At 34.4% G+C, this 17,486-nt stretch overlaps 1 non-coding gene across 1 annotated transcript; it reads right to left on the reverse strand.

The window, feature by feature from the left end:
* Positions 1-1,695: 1,695 nt before the first annotated feature.
* Positions 1,696-1,802, reverse strand: LOC125995403 (U6 spliceosomal RNA). The gene has a single exon (XR_007490938.1). It is a non-coding gene; the product is annotated as a U6 spliceosomal RNA (small nuclear RNA).
* Positions 1,803-17,486: the final 15,684 nt, after the last annotated feature.

The following is a 17,486-nucleotide window of genomic DNA, read 5'->3' on the forward strand; positions in this document are numbered from 1 at the left end:
TAAGGCAACTAGATACAGACCCTGAGGATATTTTCTTGGTTGAGAAGAAAGTGAATGACAGAAGTCTCTACTCAAAATTTTCATATACTATTTCTATCTCTTAAAATGAACTATAAATAATGACCAGAGAATGAATTAAAAATATAAATGAGCCCCATACTTTATTTATCTTCAGTTAATGAGTAGTGGCCTTTGCACATAAAAATAGAAACACAAATTTTTTTATAGTAGGACACCTTTAAAGTGATTGTTTTCGTATTCTCAATTATAGATAATAAAAATGAACCTGAAAAGCATGTATAGGTATATGTATGTAGTATGTATATACACAGATCATTTTTCCTGATGTTTTTCAACAGCTAAATTTTACTACAGAGCTATGCTATTTAAGCACTTATAGTAACTTGATTAATATTTATCATTCTGAATATTTACTGTGTATTTATGATACCAATAATTTATTTATATAAATAATCATAAGACTGAGAGACTATAAGCCAAGATATGTAGAAACCCTATTTAATGACTCATGTAAGAATTTTATTACTCCTGTATGAAAGAGTTACTAGCACATAATGAGTGATTAGTAAATGTTGGACATTATTTCCACCATCAAAGATAAGTAGAGATCTGTGTCAGAAGTGATTTTTTCATCGCCAATATATAACAATGAAGTTCCTTTGGGATATAGGTCTTTAATGTATGCTTCTTTTTTTTTAATTTTTTATTTTTAATTATGAGAACAAAGATGCAAAGAAAGAGGACAAAGTAAAGCTACAGTGGAAGGACAATCACCCATAACATAATTCCCAGAAGTCCCCTTGCTGATATCTTAACTTTGAAATTTCAGCCAAAGAACATTAAGATAAATAAGACAGAATCCATGTACAATTACTTTGTCCCTCAAGTCCCCAGATTGTAACACATTATAATATTTCTTAACAGCACAGAAGGCAATCTAAAGCCATAAAACTTACATAACTCCTTAAACATTACAGGCATAGTATTTTTTTACATTTCCATGTACATGCATATTAGCTTAAGTTAACCTCAAATTTTAAATGGGTTCTTTTTAAGGATTAGAGTCAAAGGAGCACAGTAAAAATGGTGTTAGAGTGGCAATTTTTGTTTGCATAGGCCCACCAAAATATGAGGGACATGGAAGGGAATAACCTTGGCCTAAATACAAAGAGACCTGGCCCCTGAACTTTCCTGGCACAAGACCAACTCTAGGCTCCAGGCAAGCTAGATCGTCCATTCCAAGACATTGTCTCTAGTGCCAACACACTTTTATTTTTCACACAGTCTCTGTTGTTGGTGTCATGTTTCTGTATTAAAGATCCTGGAATCTGCATATCCTACATTGAAGTCAGGATGTGGAGCATCCTATCGTTTCACAATCAAAGGGCAATGCAGGGAGCCCTGTCCTGTAAGCAGTTCGTTGTTGTTGTTGTTGTTAAGTGTTAAGGGAAGTCTCTTTTGAGCAGGTTGATGTCTGAGCAGTGTTAGGGTCTTCCGAGGTAGAGGATTAATGTATGCTTCTTGGTCTATATTTTCTTTTATTCTTAAAATAGTGCAGTTAAAGGAGCTTTACTTTTAAAGAAAATTTGAGAAAAACTGCAGAGATTTTTAAAAAATGTTTTATATCCCCACACATGAAGGCTCTGTCATTATGAACCACAATCAGATTATTTTTTTTTTATGGAATGCTTCACGAATCTGCATGTCATCCTTGCACAGGGTCCATGCTAATCTTCTCTGTATTGTTCCAACTTTAGTATATGTACTGCAGAAGCAAGTACAGCAATCAGAATATTTTTAACCAAAAATGAACCAAATATGTTTATCACAAAATCATTGAAAAATCTATATTTTTTATTTGATTTAATTTCTGATTTTGTCACATAAATGATATATATTTTATTATATAGTATTTTCACTGTTTATTGCCCAGTCATCTCCCCCTACCAATACCAGTTACCAGTGATATTTTTATTGTTATATAACCAGTGATATTTTTATTGTACTATAAAATTTGCCTTTTGTATCACAGAACTAAAAATCATATATAGTATCAGTATTTTCTGATTGGTTAAATACATACTTAATTTTCTATATGGTTATTCATGTTCAATAGATTATTTCTTCTAAATATTGAATAGCCTTTGTTACCTATATATGTCATGTATGTTTACCATCTCACTGACTTAAGGATATTTTGCTTGCTCAAAAGAACTGTTATTAACACTCATGTACACATTATATAGATAAAATGTTTTTAGCCTTTCTCTACTTGTAAATATATAGTTGAGATATTTTATGACTTGTAAATTGCCACTCCTCTCCACTATATTTTTGATTATCAGAACTAAATAAATCAAGCAGTATCTCATGGAATCTACACAAAGCTATAGGATCTTTCTCAATAAGCCCTTAAACAGATTCTTTTAAATAAGACTCTAGTATATATATGAGATACAATTAACTTGTCCTCATTTCCTGGAAACACTCTACTCATATCATTCTGAATCAATATTTGAGAAGAAAATTAAATGGAGAAGGGGCTGAGGGAAGGATTGGGAAGAGAACAATGACTGATTATCCTTTTAATATCTCCTAAATCTAAGCCTTGTCTTGAACACTCATTACTCATTATTTTAGCAAAATGACTTACAAGAATTTAGCACCATTCAGAAAATTTCCAATGCGAAAGTTCAGCAATAAAATGTCCATTTCTACACAGGTAATATGGTAATGGAATTATTGATATATGAAACTATTTCATGACACAGTGACAACATTCATCCTTCACATGTCTAGTAAGGAATGAAGGCAATAACACCAGACAATGACTTTTTTAATATATGAAAAAATACTGCTACACATCTGCTCTGACTTATGGGAAGATCAATTAACCTTACATATGAAATTATATTTAAAAAAGAAAAATAGAGTATATAATTTATGTTCTAGTAACTGGAAATGTGGATGTTCTCAGCATCACTCCCTCTATTTGATGATTTGTTAAAGCAAACAATCACTTTATGTGTCCTCCAAAAAAGACAAATTTGCCAAGTTACAATCAAATGTTTAGAGTGTGAACTGAAAGTCTGAAACAACTGGTAGAATCACCATCTTTATTATTCTGTAATAATGAAGATGTCAGAAAACAGAACTATATTATTCCTCACTATAACTTTGCTCAGTTAAGATTTTACTCTAACAAACACAATGACCTTACCTGTGGAATGAAAATTTAGGAAAGTTTTTTTATTTGCCTACTTCATCTCCTTTTCATATAATTTTCATTTATTTTATTTATTGTGTTTATTTGATCTAACCTGATTCTCTTGGGCTGAACAATATGCTGGAGCACATGATTTGCATGCTGTAGAACTGGATTCATTCCCTAAAATTGCATCGTCCCTGAGCACATCCAGGAGTGATTTTAAATACTGATACAGAAACCTCCTAACCTACAAATGGTCTCCTAGAATCTCCCACAACCAAATAGACAACCAACCATGACTTTAAAGGAAGAACTGATAACAGATGCTCTCATCAACCTTAACCATATCTGCAGTCTGTTTGTGATCCTGGCACTCCAGGCAATCTTGATCAAATCAAATCAAACCAAGTGCTTGTTTTGTTTTGATTATCTTTAACTAAAATTTGGAAAACTCCTGAAGGCGAGGTTGGAACACAAGAATGCACATGCTAATGTACATACTAATATATGTACATTGATGTATATAATGTACATAACTGATATATGTACACTGATAAGCAAATTTTGGATTTGAGGGGCCATCCTTATTCACCACCATGTTGAATAAATAGCAATGAAACTGGTTTTTGGGGAGAGAACTGAATCCAACTAGTCAGGACAAGGAGAGATGAGCTATGAAACCAAGGAACCATGCTCTGGGTTTCACAAAGTTTCTCTTAAAACCTTTACCTTGCCATATCTGTGACCACTAAAGTAAATTAATTTAGATAGTGCCAATATAAATAAAGTTTCCTTTTGTGGGTAGTTAAAAAGCTACTGTAAATGGATTAATCAGCTCCCACCTTGACATGCAGTCTTCTATTGAGTACAAAGCATATATAAAGAAAAAATATATTCTCTCGAACATCAGAGTGATAATACAGCAAGGACTATGTGCATGGCAGCCACCAATTCAGGTTCAATTACTGGTACAATAAATGATCCTCTAAGCCCTTCCAGGAATTATATATGAGAGCAGAGCCAAGAATGAACCCTGGACACTTCCAGGGATGGCAAAACATATTAACATGCTGTAAAACCATGTGCGACTAAATAACTCTCCAGTGAACAATTTAAAGCCTTATTTTATAAACATCTTCAAAGTAATGTTGAGGATTGCATATCTTTGTAGTCTAAACAGCGGATCTTAATTAGAACTTCCAATAGAAGTTGTTGAAAGATAAATAATCAGTGAAGTTTTATTCTCACTTTTTGCTTTAGTAATAACTATCTATTTCTACAACTACTATACTAGTAATATCTTTATTATACATGTATTCTTTATAATCCACCTAAACCAAGGTACAATAACATTATCTTACTATATAGAAAAGAAAGTGAAATTCTGATACTCATAAAGAATGGAATATACTTTAATTTCTATGACTTCATTGATGTATGACAAACCATCACATATTTCTGCCTTGTAATTTTCTGAAAACATTCACATCTTTCTACTGTTATGCTAGTTTGACAAAATTATATTTTTGCTAATGTTTGTACTATAGATATAACTTTAGAAAAACCCAATTGAATATATTCAAGAAAAATTTTTATTTTAAAATTATTTAAATGAAAGGAGAGGGGAGGAGAGGACCAGAGTGATAGCACAGTGGGTAGGGCATTTGCACAAGGCTCATTTCCCAGCATTCCTGGAAGGAGTAACTTCTGAGCACTGAGCTAGGAGTAATCCCTGAGCATTACCAGGTGTGGCCCAAAAATGAGAGTGGGGGAGAGAGAAGAAAGTTAAGACAATGTTATCAATCACTGTCAAAATTGTAGGTTCCTGGAAAGAGAGACAGAGAGAGACACAAAGAGAGACAGAGACATAGAATATGTATGTGTGTGAGAGAGATAGAGAGAGGAAGAAGAGAACAAAGAAGAAGAAAAGAAGAACGAAGAAGAAGAGAACAAAGAAGAAGAAAAGAAGAACGAAGAAGAAGAGAACAAAGAAGAAGAAGAAAAGAAGAATGAAGAAGAAGAAGAAGAAGAAGAAGAAGAAGAAGAAGAAGAAGAAGAAGAAGAAGAAGAAGAAGAAGAAGAAGAAGAAGAAGAAGAAGAAGAAGAAGAAGAAGAAGAAGATTAAAACAATGGTCTCAATTACTGTCAAAATTGTAGAATCCTGGAACTGAGGAACGTTTCAGCTTCTCAACCATGACCTTTCCTCTGAGAAATTTGGCATATATGCTTTGAGCAAACACTGACTAAATTTCAGTCCACCTTCAGGATAAAGGGTTCTAACTTGTTACAGAATAATTTATTATCCTATATAGCCTAGATTGAAAATAATTATCAAAACCGGGTATGTATAAAGAAGAAAATATTTTTAAATGGTATCATTTCTCATTTTGGGTGGTATAAATGCTTTCTTATCTTAAAAAATTGAAGTTTTAATATATATCTTTTAACAATTCTAAAGTCCTTGTATTCATCTGTCAGAGGGTTTTGCAGCCATTTTTTCTGACTTGTTCTCAATGTCAGACTATAGTACCTATTCTCGTTCAGCTAAGGACAGCTATCACACTTTTATCTTCCATAAACCATAAACCTCTTATGAAGTCATACCATCATGTCCTTCTCCTTCTAATTATGAGATGATTTGTATAAATTAGTCTGTATATCCTTCTGAAGAGACATTTGCTACTCTTCAATTACTGAATTGGTTTTTTCTTACCATATTTCTATCAAGTATACTAAGAAGAGATTTCACTAACACCCAGGACATCTACATGCCCCTATTTTTCATTCAGTGTCCTTCAATATCTTTGGTGATTTTCAAACAGCTATTCTCAAAATCCCTGTTTTAAGTTCAGCCACAGACTTCCTACTATACAAAATGTTATGAAAAGCTTATCTGAGCATATACTTCCATGCATACATGTGTAATGTGCGTGTGAGTGGGTGTGTCAGAATCAGCAGTCCTTATTTTATTACTATGCAGACAGAGCTTAAAATCTATCAGGCATTATAAAAGTCAACTTCATTGTAAATCACATATAGCTTCCTACACCTATTACCACAAATGTTAGTGGTATAAGTTTGACCATTACTTTGTTGAGATTAGAGATAAGAGGTGAAGGGGTGAAGACAAGAGAGCTGCCACTTACTATTTGAGTGTAGGATAAGAAATTTAGAATAAGATTTTTAAGTTATACTAAATGTCTGCCTCATATTCCTTCAGTAAGATAATTGATTGGTCGCATCATAGAATCATAGGATTATTGCAAACTAGACATTTTTATGAGGGCCTATTTCTTGAAATAAAAAATTTAGGGAATCTTATGCAATTCACATAGATCATTTTTCAGGTAGACCACATGCTGGCCCATAAAACATATCTCCATAAAGTCAAAAGGATAGAAATAGTACAGACTACCTTCTCAGATCATAAGGCACTAAAATTAGAAGTGGATTACAAAATGACACAGAAAAAACTTTAACCTCTGGAAATTAAACAACTCACTACTGAACGAGTGGGTTAGAAAGAAATCAAAGAGAAAATCTAAATGTTCCTGGAAACAAATGACAAAGACAAATTACCAGAAGTTATGGGACACAACAAAAGCACTACTAAGAGGAAAATTTATAGCTCTAAAAGCACACATCAGAAATGAAGAAGGGGCCTACATATGAAATTAATGACACAGTTTATAAACTTGGAAAATGATCAACAAAAGGAACCCAAAATAGGTAAGCAGAAAGAAATAACAAAGCTTAGAGCAGAAATCAATGAATTAGAAAGCAAAAACAATCTGAAAGATCAATGAAAGCAAAAGTTGGTTCTTTGGAAAATTAAACAAGATTGATAAACCACTAGAAAAACTCACAGAAAAATAAAAACGAGAGAGAAACTTAATAAACCAAATTAGAAATGAAAAGGGGAGAGACCAAAGCAGTGGCGCAAGTGGTAAGGTATCTGCCTTGCATGCACTAGCCTAAGACAGACCATGATTCGAGCCCCTGGCATCCCATATGGTCCCCCAAGCCAGGAGTGATTTCTGAGCACATAACCAGAAGTAACCCCTGAGCATCACTGGTGTGACTAAAATAATGAAATGAAAAGGGGGAGATCATTACAAATACTGCAGAGATTCAAAGGGTAATCAGAGACTACTTTGAGAAAATCTGTGCCAAGAAACATGAGAAACTGGAGGACATGGATAAATTCTTGGATTCTTATAATCATTCATGTTAAACCAGGTTGTTCTAGCATATCTAAAAACAGGTCCATCACTACTGAGGACATTAAAATTGTCATAAAAAGTCTGCCCCAAAACAAAAGCCAAGGCCCAGATGAATTCAATAATGAATTATTTAAAATCTTTCAAGAGGAACTATTACCAATCCTTTTCAGGCTTTTTCAAAAAATTGAAATATCAGGAACTTTCCCAAAATGTTTTTATGAAGCTAACTTCACCATGATACCAAAGCCAGACAGAAATGCTGCAAAAAAAAGAAAACTTCAGACCAATATACCTGAAAAGATCCTCAACAACATTCTGGCAAATAAGATCCAATGCTTCATCAAGAGGGTCATACACCATGATTCCAGGAATGCAAGAATGCTTTAACATACATAAATCAATCAACATAATATATAATATCAACAAGAAAAACTAAAAACCATATGATCATATCAGTAGAAACAGAGAAAGCATTTGATAAGGTCCAACACCCATTCTTGATAAAAACTACTTTTAATATGGGAATGCATGGAACTTTTCTCAATATAGTCAAGGCCATCTATCACAAGCCAACTGCAAATATTATTCTCAATGAAGATAAAATAAAAGCCTTTTCTCTGAAACATGGAACAAGACAAGGCTGCCCTCTTTTACTACTCTTATTCAACATAGTGCTGGAAATTCTTGCCATAGCAATTTGACAAGAAAATTGTATTAAGGACAACCAAAGAAGATAAGAAGAAGTCAAGCTCTCACTGTTGTCATCTCACAGATGACATGATACTATATTTAGAAATTCCCAAAGATTCTACCAAAAAGCTTCTAGGAACAATACATTCATATAGCAAAGTGTCAGGCTACAAAATTAACATTCAAAAATCAACGGCCTTCTTATACACCAATAATGATAGAGGAAATAAATGGACATTAAAAAACAATCTCATTCACATAAGTGTCAAACAAGCTCAAATATCTTGGAATCAAGTTAACTAGAGAGGTGAAGGATCTATACAAAGAAAACTTAAAACACTTTCTAGAAATAAAAGAGGACACAAGGAAATGAAGACACATACCCTGCACATAGTTTAGCAGGATTAGCATCATTAAAATGGCAATACTTCCTAAAGCATTGTACATATTTAATGCAATTCCTCAAATAATACCCATGACATTCTTTAAAAAAGTGAATCAAAAATACTGATATTTATTTGGAACAATAAATACCTGCGAATACCTAGAGAAACCCTTGGGAAAAGGTGTATGAGGGACATCACTTTCCCCAACTTTAAATTGTATTTCAGAGCGATAGTCATTAAAACAGCACAGTATTGGAACAAAGACAGACCCTCAGATCAGTAGAATAGGCTTGAGTATTCAGAGAATGTTCCCCAGACATACAATCAATAATCTTTGATAAAGGGACAAGAAATGCAAAATGAAGCAAGGAAAGCCTCTTCAACAAGTGGTGGGGCACAATTGGTCAACCACATGCAAAAAAGCTAACTCAGACTTCTAACACCATACATAAAGGTCAAATCTAAATGGATTGAAGACCTTGATATCAGTACTGGAATATAATCTACCTAGAACTACACATAGATAAAACACTCCTTGACATATGGCATAGAGACTAAAGGCATCTTTTTATTTTTAACTTTGTTTTGTTTTGTTTTGTTTTTTGGGGGCCACACCTAGTGACGCTCAGGGCTTACTCCTGGCTATGCACTCAGAACTTGCTCCTGGCATGGAGGACCATATGGGACGCCGAGGGATCGAACAGCAGTCTGTCCTAGGCTAGCGCGGACAAGGCAGACACCTTACCTCTAGCGCCACTACTCTGGCCTGGACTAAAGGTATCTTTAAGGAGCACTCGCCATACAAGTGAAAGCACAGGTAAACAGATGGGAATACATTAAGCTGAGAAGCTTCTGCTCCTCAAAGAAAATAGTCCCTAGGATACAAAACTCACCCACAGAATGGGAGAAACTATTTACCCAATACCCATCAGACAAGGGGCTAATATTGAAAATATGCAAGGTACTTACAGAACTTAACTAGAAAAAAAATCTAACCCCATCAAAAGATGGTGAGAAGAAATGAGAGACACTTTGTCAAAGTCGAAATACATGGACAAAAGGCACATGAAAAAAATGCTCCACATCACTAATCATCAGGGAGATGCAAATCAAAACAACAAGATACCATCTCACAACACAAAAACTGGCACACATCACAAAGAACAAGAACCATCAGAGCTGGTGGGGATGTGGGGAAAACGGGACTCTCATTCATTGATTGAGGAAATGCTATCTAGTCCAGCCTTTATGGAAAACAATATAGAAATTTCTCAAAATAATAGAAATTTAGCTCCCATATGATCCAGCTACACCACTCCTAGGGAGATAACCTAGGAACACAACAATATAATTCAAAAATAATTTCCTCACACCTATATACATTGCCAAGCTATTTACAATAGCCAGAGTCTGGAAACAATTGAGATGCCCTTCAACAGATGAATGACTAAGAAACTTGGCACATATGGAATATTATGGAATGAAATATTATGCAGCCACCGAGGAGAGATGAAGTCACAAAATTTTCCTATACATGGATTTATATGGAAACTGTTATGCTGAGTGAAATAAGACAGAGGAAAGAGAGAGACACAGAATAATCTCACTGATCTATGGGTTTTAAGAAAAATAATAGACATTATTGTTATAATCATCAGAGATGAGGGCCAGAAGGACCAGCTCACAATATGATGCTTACCACAAAGAGTGGTGAGTGCAGTTAGAAAAATAACTTCACTAACAACTACCATGACAATGTTAATGAGTAGGAGAAGTAGAATGCCTGCCTAGGGTACAGGCATGGGGTGGGGGAGGACGGTAATAGGGGGCATTGGAAGTGGGAATGTTGCACTGGTGAAAGGGGTTGTTATTTGTATGATTGAAACCAAATTACAATCATGTTTGTAATCACAGCGTTTAAAAAAAGAAATAAAAATAATAATTCCTGAAAAATAAATAAAAAATTGATAGATATTATCAGTTTGTTTCTGTTCTATCATTTATCATTAGAAATTTACAATACTTGTATATGTATATACTACGTCTGAAGTTACAAAAATGAAAGCATCTCAGTTTTCTTGATTTTGATCATTCATTTGGTAGAGGAAGCCTGTGCTGTATATATGTTTTTAAATTGTTGATTTTATGTTTGAACTTTATAAACTGTCTTTATACAGTGATGTAAATCTAATTTTAAATGTGTCTGGTGATTATTAAGCTAAAATAAGCAAATCAGTTAGAAAAATGCATGTAGATAAGATTAGATCTAAAAGTTCACTATAAATTATTACCTATCTCCTTTCTTACTCTTGTTTCTATGTCCTGTACTTTGACAATAAAATATGTATGTGCACTTAGTCACTTAAGTACTATGTGCAATAGGTGTCAATAGAATAAGATTGTCATCTGGAAAATCAGATCATAATACAAGTCACATATTTGTCTGAGAAGACTCTAATATACCTAAAAAATATGTATGTTGTACTAAGGAATGAGTATCTTTTTAGATTACTCAATTTATCTTTTCAAGATTTTTTAAGTTTATTTAAAAAATTAAAAAATACAGTCATTGTAATTACATAGTTACTAATAGTTGAGTTTCAGGTTACAATATTTCAATACCAATCCCACAAACAATGTTAATGTTTCTCCATTATTGGTCCCAGGTTTACCAGTCTGTCACCAAAACAAAGCATATTTTAAAGTTGATTGTTGTATTTTGGGTCTTGTGTTGACAGTATCACTGGCTCTATAGTTTAGATACAGATATATTTCAAACCTCTACAACACCAATGTGCCAAAGACCCCTAACACCATTCCCTGCTACCTCAGATCATTTTGTCTTACTCCTCAACTGCCCCCACTTTGATTTATTTCCTTTCCTGTCTTCATTTCTATAGTCTAGTGTCAAAGATAATCTATTCCCCTTTGATACTCTTCATTCCTTCCTCCTTTTATTCTTCTATATATTATAGATAAGTCAGGTCGTCCAGTATTTGTCCTACTCCTGACTCACTTTACTTAACATGATATCCTTCAGAGCTGGAGTGAGAGTAAAAAGGCAGGGCGTTTGCCTTACACATGGCTGACCTGGCACAACCCAGGTCCAGTTCCTGATATTACATATAGTCTCCTGACCCTACCAGGAGTAATTTCTTAGCACAGAGCCAGGAGTAACCCCTGAGTTCTGGCAGGTGTGTCTCATAAACCAACAAATAAATAAAGTTCGGGAAAGTGATTCATAAAAAAAAAAACATGATATCCTCCAGTTTTATGCAAGTTTCTGCAAACTTTATTTGATTTTATCATTCCTTATAGCTTATAGTATTCCATTGTTTATATAAAGAGATATACTGCATATTCATTATCTGCTCTTCTGTTGTTTGTTATAGTTGAAGATTACTAACTTAATGGAGCTTCATTCTAATCCTATTTGTTGAGATCTGTATGCTTTGAGAATTATTATTATTATTATTATTATTTATTACTTTTTAGAAGCATATTGGAAAGATCATTATTTTTTAACTAATTTGGAAGAGCTTGAGAAAGTAAGTCGCCCTCGAACATTTTACAAAACCCACCAGTAAAACTGTCTGGAACAGCTATTTTCATATCAGGGAGAGTCTTAGTTTATTTTCTTTTTTTTTTTTTACTGTGTAATGATTGGCTTGTACATGTTTTCTACTTCCTGCTCTATCAATTGTAGGTTACATGTAGAAATAGTCCATTTCTTGTATGTATAATGGCATAAAGTTGTTCAAAACAGCCTCTCATATATTCTAAGGGTTTTATTACATCCCTCCTTTGTTTTCTGCTCCAATTTATTTCTACATTGCTCCTTTTTATTTTCCTCATGAGACTACCCACAAGTTTGTTGCTTTTGTTTGTTCTTCCAAAGAAACAACTCCTGGTTTCATTGATTCCTTTTTTTTTTTTTTTTTTTTATGATTTTTGGGTCACACCCAGCAGCGCCCAGGGGTTACTCCTGGCTCCATGCTCAGAAATCGCTCCTGGCAGGCTAGGGGGACCATATGGGGACAACAATTTCAATAATCACACCCAAACAGAGAAATCGACCAAAATAGATAGGTAAATAATAATAATAATAATAATAATAATAATAATAATAATAATAATAAATGAAGGTAAAAAATATATATATATATAAATAACCAAAGTTTTGTGCTTTTTGTATTTTTTTTTCCCTTCTGCCCTGGCACAGTAAATATTGGGGTCATTCGAAAAGGAATTCACTTGGCCTAAGAAATATGGGGTTTCTCCGTCCTTGGAGTATACTGTCATGGGATCAACTCTAGACTTTGCTCAGGATCATTTACTCTCCCAGTGGTGTTTTTGTGGTGTGTGGAAGACTTCTGCTCTGTCCAGGGTGATACAATCAGAGCTCTGTGTTTAGAGGTCTCAGTATCTGCACAGATCCTGAGGTGGGATTTATGATGAAGTCAGTCTTTGTGGTTCTAGAGGTTCTGTTCCCTCAGTGTCATAGAAATTTATAGAGAGATTTAAGAGGCCCAAAGATAACTAAACAGAAAAAGTGAAGAGAGAGTGAGGAGAGATGTACCCGCCTTCGCTTCTGCCCTTTAATGGGAGAGACTCCGGCCAGCAGCTTTCTCTCAACCAGGACAGAAGGTAGAAGGCGAATACAAATAATTCGCAAGTGTTAAGCTCTTTTGTGAACACCTAGAAAATTAAGCCATAGAAGTTAATAATAAAAAGCTCAAGCTGAATTCCTGTCAAGAGGTTTATTGAGAGAACAAGCAGAGTTTTTATAGCCTGCTTAGTGGGAGGAGCAAAAACATAGGATTGAAACTTAAACCAATCAGATTTGTGCAGGTACAACGATTTTTAACCAATGGGAGCAGACACATTTTGATGGCGGGAAGGATAAGGAGAAACCTGGCAGGATGGGGGGAGGGGAAGCAAATCCTTAAACAAATAGTTAATAGATCTTTCTTTTGTGCAAGCAAATAAGGATTACAATTTAAACCTTACAAAAACCTATCTATAACTATGCTTGAGAGCAGTTACAAAAAACAGGTTCCATGGAAGGGTTTAAGGAATCTAGTTAGGCCAGATTCTCTGTGGTGAGCTAAATTTATTTGCAGGGTTCTTTTGGCTCAGGGCTATGCAAACTTTTGGCTTGAATCAGGCAGCGGTAAAAAATCCATTGAATATGTGGGTGTACGGTCGCCCACAGAGAGAGAAAAACAAAACATCAAAAGAGAAGAAAAACAAATATCAAATACAAGAGAAATAACATAAGACAGATGACCTTATGACACTGTACAAATAAGAAACGAGTGAACTGGAATTATTTAAAGTACTGAATGAAATAAACAAACAACTTTTAACCTAAACTTTACTATCCCATGAAGCTATATTTATATTTGAGATGGATATAAACATTTTCAGGCAAACAAGTGCTAGCAACATTTGGTATGACTAAACCAATCATGTAAGAATTATTCAAAGTTGTTAATAAAAAGCTAAAAGTCAAATAAAATAAAACATTAGTCCTACACATAGAAAAATGGCAACTTAACCCTTTATACCAATAATCTCTTTGATGTTAATGAAATAAACTCTCCCATCAAAAGGTATAAAGTGAATAGATGGATAAGGAAATAAAATATATCTCTCTATAAAATTCTATGAGAGTGAAAAAGTTCTGAGTTATTTTCTCTTAAACACATCATTTTCCCACTTTGTCTTGTTTTCTTTTTCTGTTATTCCTATAATTAAGAGATTATTCACCTTGCTATTATTTGTTAAATTTTTTTTTTTGGGCCACACCCGGTGACGCTCAGGGGTTACTCCTGGCTATGCGCTCAGAAGTTGCTCCTGGCTTGGGGGACCATATGGGACGCCGGGGGATCGAACCACGGTCCGTCCTAGGCTAGCGCAGGTAAGGCAGGCACCTTACCTCCAGCGCCACCGCCCGGCCCCAAATATTTTGAATTACCTTTCATTCTTTACTTCTTTTATCTTTTGCTTCTTTGATGGTGGTGAGTTGTATTTTGTCTTCAGGTTTTCTTATATGGCTTCTCGTGTTCAAAATTCTGTTGTGTTCCCTATTCTATTGTATTCTTTAGCACCTTTAATATCATTCGTATGAGTTTGTTTCATATTTTAAGTCAACTCTTCTTTGAGTTGATTAAATTACTCTTCTAGTGATTACTTCATTTTCATTGTATCGCATGGAATGTTTGAGGTCCTTTCCTCTAGGTTTGAGAATATTGAAGAACTTGAGCATTTGCTTGGAATTTTGTCCCTGTCTGCCACTATAACTGAATTTCTTGAATTCTTGTTGTCATTAGAGTTTTGTGGTAGCTCACCCAGGAGTTTTTTATTCTTGATTATCTGAGTATTTATATGATCCACTATTTTATTTATTTTGGGTTTCTTGGGGGAGGGAGTCACACCCTGCAGTGCTCAGGGGTTTCTCCTGACTCTGTGCTCAGAAATTGCTCCTGGCAGGCTCAGGGAACCATATGGGATGCCGGGATTCAAACCATTGCCCATCTTGCATTGGCTGAGTGCAAGGCAAATGCTATCTCTCTGGACACATGACACACTATTTAAAACTAACAAGTTATTGTATGTACCTTAGCTATCTAAGCCATTTTCAATACTTTTAAAGGTATTTCAGTGGGATAGGCAGATGGAGATTGTTTATGCTTTGAATCCCAGAATGTTTGTGGTGATAGCTCAGCACTGAAATAAGACCTATGATTTCCCATCTGCCCTTAGAGTGTATGAGGTTGGTGAAGTATAATAGTTGACTCAATGCTAAAGCATATATGAAGTAATGGTTTTGTCCCCAGGATAACATTTCTCTGGTGATACTAGATGTGGGATGGGGAATTTTTCAGTTTGGTGACTGTACCTAGATTGAAGAAATATAAATTGTCAGAAGCTAAAAAGTTCTGTGAGACTCTAAATTCAGCATAGGCTGACAAAAAAGTGGCTAGTAAGGCTCTATGCAAGTAGCCAGATCAACTTTTTTAATTTCAATCCCATTATCCTACCCTCAGTTTTATGAGTTATAAGGCCCTGAGTGCATGGGTTTTTCTTTTATTTCTCATTTATTAATCCTCTGGAAAGCCTGTTTTAGACCTGGTTGCCAGGGCTTATACCCCACAGCTAATTAATCATATGTGAGAAAATTCATTTTAATTTTTACAACTGTAAAATTAAAATAATACTAATACCTCTTATTATAAAAATCACAATATATTTATTATAAGACTGATAAAAATTTGTTATGTTTAAATTCACAGATATTAATGGTGATGATTATACTGATTTTTTTAGATATGGTGTGACTAGCTTAAATAAATTATTTTATAGGCATGCTAAGTTTCTTAGATACTCTTTAATATTTTATAATGGCAAAGATTTTATAAGAATTTATCTGCAACCTAGCAAGAATACAGTTGAAAAAGTATAGAATTATAGAAGTCTAGATTCAACTAACATTAGGAATCAAAGGAAGAAAAATAAAACATTTTGTTTTTGTGGAAGTTGAAGGTCACAATTAAGTTAATAGTCTCTATGGCTCAAACTTCTAGTCAAAGATCCTATGAGCTCATATACTAAAAAATTACACAACAAAGCACTATATTCTCACAACATTATGCCATCTCCTTTCAGACATAATTTAGCAGAGCTATCACTCAATTACAAGCAAAATCATATCAATAGAAATAACCCTCTCTAAGTAATAAGGACTAAGAATTTTGGTCTGCTTTCTGTCTTTGCTAAAGAGTGAGAACTCAGATAAACAGTTTGCCATTGTTCTGTAAATCACATGCTTTTCCTGATATTATGATATATGATACATATTTCATGGGATGCTTGTATTAATAACAATATCAATATTTCATAATGTACATTGAAAAAATGCATCCTAAGTAAAAAACCTACTGTTCATGAAGTCCAAAAGTTGCCCCCAGTGTTATTCTCCGAACTGGATTTCAGTCTATGGCCCAAGGATGAAAAACAGCTCAGGCACTAATGTGTTCACCATCAGGGCCACACTTCAGGTAGGGGGAACATATGGTGCCTAGGTGTAAAGTCTGGTCCAGCAAACTCTATGCCATTAAGCACTAAGGTATCATACCAAGAAAAACTGGTAGCATTAAAAAATTAAAATCTTGTGATTGCCACTATAATAGATAATTCAGGCAAGGTTCATTCAAGAAAAAGAGAGTGGTGAAATTCTAAGAAGGAAAAGAGGTGATCCTTTTGTATATAAGCTTTCTTCTGTAATCCTCACTGTGGTCTAGCGACATCAGTTGCCAGATGATGATTAGGATCTTAGCAGAGACTGTATCAGACATGTGAGCTCATAAACACATTCAGTGCTACTTATGAACTATGAAGTACAGCATCTATTACAGTATCTCCAATGTTGAATTCTTCATTTCTATAAATGAGAACTGGCAGAAACACATGAGCTATTAAAGGCTAAGTTAGATCACATTTTTAATCAGTAGTTGGCAAGTTATGGATTTGGCACTGATAAAAATGGTAGCAAAATTATATTCTCTTGGTCTTAAAAAATTTTCAAAAGTATATGCCTGCAGTAGAGATAAAATATGAGTCTAACCTACATATAGTTAACAATTCATCCATTCTTCTGACCTGAATATCTCCTCCATTAATCCTACCCATTTTGTCCTATCAACCCCATGATGAAAGGTACAGCCTGCTTGTCTTATTTAGCCTGCTCCTTTGTTTGCCATGAATTTCCCCTGATAAATTTTCCCTGGCACTTTACAAAACGCATCAGCAAGATTCTGTTTACCTTGGTAGGTCTCTTGCATGAATGCTCACAGACAAATCCAAACAGTGTTAAGAGATATTGATGAACGGGATGCCTTTTTAAGAATAATGGCCCAGGAGGAAAGCCTAAATCATGTGTAATAAGCAATCTGG

Source organism: Suncus etruscus, chromosome 17 (assembly GCF_024139225.1).
Source record: "Suncus etruscus isolate mSunEtr1 chromosome 17, mSunEtr1.pri.cur, whole genome shotgun sequence".
In the NCBI taxonomy this organism is placed as follows: Eukaryota; Metazoa; Chordata; class Mammalia; order Eulipotyphla; family Soricidae; genus Suncus; species Suncus etruscus.